Source organism: Mizuhopecten yessoensis, unplaced genomic scaffold (genome assembly GCF_002113885.1).
Source record: "Mizuhopecten yessoensis strain PY_sf001 unplaced genomic scaffold, ASM211388v2 scaffold716171, whole genome shotgun sequence".
NCBI classification, from domain to species: domain Eukaryota; kingdom Metazoa; phylum Mollusca; class Bivalvia; order Pectinida; family Pectinidae; genus Mizuhopecten; species Mizuhopecten yessoensis.
In genome coordinates this window covers 102,035-107,177 of record NW_018479983.1, presented here as the reverse complement: position 1 = coordinate 107,177, position 5,143 = coordinate 102,035, and the positions used below count along the sequence as shown (strand labels likewise).

At 35.7% G+C, this 5,143-nt stretch overlaps 1 protein-coding gene across 2 annotated transcripts in view; it reads right to left on the bottom strand.

Moving 5' to 3' along the window:
• The window catches only part of LOC110441937 (alpha-(1,3)-fucosyltransferase 10-like), an 18,610-nt gene extending 13,724 nt beyond the window's left edge, over positions 1-4,886 (bottom strand). The window contains exons 1-2 of one of the 2 annotated variants that reach the window (XM_021485252.1): positions 4,597-4,886; positions 4,254-4,345 (exon numbers count right to left, since the gene is read on the bottom strand). The gene's annotated coding sequence lies outside the window, so the exon portion shown is untranslated. The remainder of the gene's footprint in view (positions 1-4,253; positions 4,346-4,596) is intronic. The other variant, XM_021485251.1, reaches the window with a different exon arrangement.
• Positions 4,887-5,143: the final 257 nt, after the last annotated feature.

Sequence of the window (5,143 nt, the reverse complement as noted above, 5' to 3'; positions counted from 1 at the left end):
CCACTCCTGCGCACAAACACGTTTTGTATTTGTTACTTTGTTTCCCATTTTTACATATGTTTCCCACTCCTGCGCACAAACACGTTTTGTATTTGTTACTTTGTTTCCCATTCTTACACATGTTTCCCACTCCTGCGCACAAACACGTTTTGTATTTGTTACTTTGTTTCCCATTTTTACATATGTTTCCCACTCCTGCGCACAAACATGTTTTGTATTTGTTACTTTGTTTCCCATTCTTACACATGTTTCCCACACCTGCGCACAAACACGTTTTGTATTGTTACTGTTTCCCATTCTCACACATGTTTTCCACTACTGCGTACAAAAACATTTTGTATTTGTTACTTTGTTTTCCATTCCTGCGCATAAAACAACATTTTGTACCTGTTAGGTTGATTCCCATTCCTGTGCACATAAACCTTTACTATTTGTGCTAAATAGTCACTTTGACGCGTGTTACTGTAATCTGATTATGGAGCTCAGATCGAACAGCAACATTATAACGCTTAGTACTGTAATCACTAATTCACAATTTCAAGTCACTTTATATTTACAGTCATTATTATCTTCTTCCCTTTTCAGTATGGTTTAAAATCTCGTTTCAGGATGAAGTTGCGTTTGCCTTTAAAGCACTATCGCCTCCCTAAAGGCACTCAGTTGATGGCAAGGTAAGTTAACTCTATGCTAAATTAACATTTCCGACGACGCAAGCATAAAATCTACATTTTAGACCCTTGTTTTTTAATGAAATTGTTAAAAAAAATATGCACCAAATAATAAAGGTAGAAACACAGATTTGCAAAAGTGTTTTAAATTCAAACTATGACCATCGACATGTCGGTTGTATACAACGTGGAACAGGTATTCATTTCTCAGTTTTGTAATGTTAAACAAATGTTACTACAAAGGTGACAAACAACATTGTGTTAACATCACGGTTTCATTTCATCACCGAAATCGAAATATAGAGAAATACAGCGACATTTTATCTACTTACAGAGCAAACGACGAAGTAGTGTTCCTATTCCCGTGACCATAACGTCCGCCCAGCGACCATGCCATTGTGCAGTATTTAATTGACTCATTAAGTGTACGATCTGTGGACCACTCCACTTCGATATACATACAGTATATATGATATTAAAGGTAACAATTCCTTTTATAACTGTACCTTTTCAATAATTGATCGGATTTCTGTTATTGCTATCAGGCATGAACGCTGTTTTGATGTGTAATGCATAATTTACCCCTAAAGGAAGGCTCAACTGATGTGCTGCTTTCCTAGCTGCAAGATAACAGTCTTCATAGCATACAGTAACGGGGTTTCCAACTGTTTTAATGTAATTGCGCAATATGTCACAAACACTTACTTTGTACCAACAACAAACACTTACTTTGTACCAACAAAGACCTCATTATTAACACCCATTTTTTTTTTTTATCGAAATGTTATCTTGATGTGCAGGAGACCAGGCTGTGTCATAATTCAACTTGTCACATATTGATATTTCAATAGNCCCCCCCAGCATAGGGTGGTTTTAAAATGGTATTTGATTTATTTTCCTTGTAATGAGACATAACGATTTGTTTCAACAAGACTTCCTTGGGTTTGGTAAAGAGAATTTGTGATGGGTATCTGGTGAGATTGTCTCCTTTTGTATTGTGTTTCTTTGTGTTAAAATTGTGTAGCATCAAGATGAGATTCTCTTGAAATTATGTGACTTCTGATGAAATTTTTCAACGTTTATCGAGGTTTCCAGCCATTGCGTAGGGTTATCTCCCCTTGTGATGAAAAGGACTTTATTTTGAATTTTTGGTTCATTGTGCTGAGGTTTTCACCCCTGATGACGTGGTTATCTTACCTTGCTATGGAATTGCGTTAATTTATTATAAGAGTAGTACATGCATGTAGTGAACTGTCTCCACGATTCCAATGCATAGAAAACGCAAGTTTTGTATTTCGACGATATATATTCGTAGACTTCCAATGACAATATTGACTTATCTGATTTTTATTTGTTTATTCTCAACAGATGAAATTTATTTTGGCCCGAAAAGACTAAACTTGCCGATCGAGTTATAAATAGTGCAATAACAAAGAAAAATATGCGCTGTACCGTACCACTCGAGTGCTATGTGCGGGCGTCCAACCGTCAAATGAATACGTATGTATGTTTGATTATATTTCGTAAAAACAAATAGTATCTATCGATCAGCAGACCCTAGAATCACTTGCTGACGAGTAGTGCGGTCGAATCGCCACGGACTGGGACATGTGGAGCGTTGGATGTACATAATATTAATTCACATTATTGGCAACCAATAGTTAGTTATTCATATCCACTAGTTTATATAAAAAAAAACATGTGTCAGCTTTATGCTGTAGTGAAATTCCTCTAATTGTATGAAGTGATGTCCAAAAGCTATGGTTATATAAGATTATTTTTGACCCGCTGTTACGCCGTGATAACTCGAGTTATTAACAGGTTTGATAGACAAAACACCCATATTATATAAACATTTACATTATGTACGTCTACAGTATAATGTCTGCAAATCATCTTAAATATATATATATATATATCTAAACTATGAGCTTACCAATATGAACTTGGCTGTAAATATTGTACATTATATCATACATTGTATCTTGACCATATGTAAGATGAGCTTCACGCTCAATATGTTATCAAGAATGAATAAAGCCTTTATCATTATTAACTTTCAACTGATCAATATTGTCGCAGAAACGCAATGCCAAAAGTCAGAGACATTACGACAGACAGATTTTCTAATTTCTACTGTGCTGTGGTCACATGCAATATCTTAGGACATTATGTGTAGTGCCTGCCTTTTTAACTCTAACATTGCAGCCCAAACCGGTACTAATATCTCCAGGTTTCGTCGCGGAATACTCTCTGTTGTGTAAGGCCACACTTACGGATGAAGTATGTGAAATTTAAATTATAAATATCTGAGAAACTTCTGTAAAATAAAAATGAAATACACAATATCTGATATACACAATAATAGGTGTACAAGTAAAATACAAAACAGAAAACAAGTGCTTAAACCGTCGATCGGCATTCACCTGGGAGTAGGTATAAATTACATATATATGCACAGGTATACATGTATATAAAACTGCTTGTGTTCCACATTTTGTTAAAACAATATTGATACATGTACAATACATTAAATCTTAAATTTACCAAATCTGATTTTTTAAATTTAAAAGTATTTACATGCTCTATAAACGTCTTGAGATTGTCGAGACTTTTTCGTTTCGACACAGATATTTGGAAATGGGTTGTAATAGATAAATGTTACATACAGACTAGACGGTTTCAGTGCGAACCGTATATAATCACAGTGGCATCAAAATTAACTTATGTTGTAAGCTATCATATTCTGGTTTAAATGAAAATTAACTGATACATATTTTAACTGACAGTTTCTATGTGTGTAGTATATAGCAGCAACCACGTATTCTTCAGGTGCTCTGGGTTTTTCTTAAAAAACAATTCTTGACATTTTTACTCTTCATTCAACCCTTATACAGTATACATTGTACGGAGTTTATGTGCGTATGCAATGTGCATGTTGTGTATGTGCACATAAATAATAAAGTTCGAACAGTGGGCAAGCGTTATGGAGTTTTTAACATGGACCAGTATAATCGTCAATCGTGTGGGTTTAAGGTAACTAAGTATATATAAACACATGGATAACAAGACATTTGTTTTTGTTAACAAAAACATATGTCTCCCCTTATTAGCCAATATGCATAAAGATTAAGGTGTGTACATTCTAAACCATTAAACTTTTAGATAATTCTGGTTCATGTTAATTTAGTATCGGCAGCTATAGTATTATAGACACATTTATATGTATATAAACATAGGAATTATCACAGATCTGATTACAATCTGGTTCCTCTATTGGCTCATCATTTTTATAGCAAGTTTGGTCAACGTAGGAGAAATATCATGGAACTTATGCTCCGGACAAACTTCGGTATTAAAAATAAACAAAGGGCCATAACTCTGCATATAGTGAGGCACGATACCTAATTCTAGTACACTGCACACCTTCTGTGGGTGATGCAGGTATGCATTAAGTTTGATCAAGATATCTTTAATGGGTTAAAATGTACAGGCCGGACAATAATTTACTTAAAATGTTGCACTTATTTGACCCTTGACCTTGATGAAAAAGTCACAGTGACCTAATTCCAGTGCACTGCACACCTTCTGTGGATGATGCTGGCATACCGCAAGATTCATCAAGCTATTTTCCACGGTTTAAAAGTTATGGCCCGGACACGTTGCGATTAGAAGAACTAGAAGAAGAAAAAGAACCAGAAGAAGAATCAGAAGAAGAACCAGTACTTATACAATATGTCCCCCTTCATTCGAAGGGGAGACATAATTAATTTAATGCGATATCGATAGTATATATTTAGGGGAACATCAACACACACACGTATACACATTAAGCTTGTAATTCATACACTTAAGTAATACGCCTTATCAAACGCCTTATCAAGAGAAGTCAATATTTTATAGGTAGAAAGATTCCCAAATTACTTACGGACTGTGTTGGCTGGTCGTTCAATCACAGCTACGTAGCGTGTACGTAGTTGTAGCAATAGACTCGTGGGTTCACAGTAGTGCAGCTGTACATAGAAGACGAACGGGGTAAACGTTCATGCCCCCGGGCAATATTTATGAACCAGTGTCGTAGTGATCCAGCTGGCTATAGCCAGACGACCGAGGAACTACCTTGTTTTTACCTGTGCTCACCTGTTTAGTACACCTCCATATATACACACGCATATGCCCGCTTTTATAGTATGCGTGCCCATCGAGCTTTAAAACCCACCCAAGTCTAAAACGTTTACATATTTTATTTAATGATCTACCCATGTGAACTAGAATACAACTTCCGTAGTACACGTAGACGGTGTGGTATATAACACGTTCTCAGGTATACTCGTTACAGGGCTCCAAATGATACTGGTCGATAGTATCGCCAAATGTTACATCTATTATTGATATATCTATCCAACATAAAGACGCATATTTATAAAATGTGTAAGACATTACACCGGCACGATAAGCACTAGCCCACAAGCTGT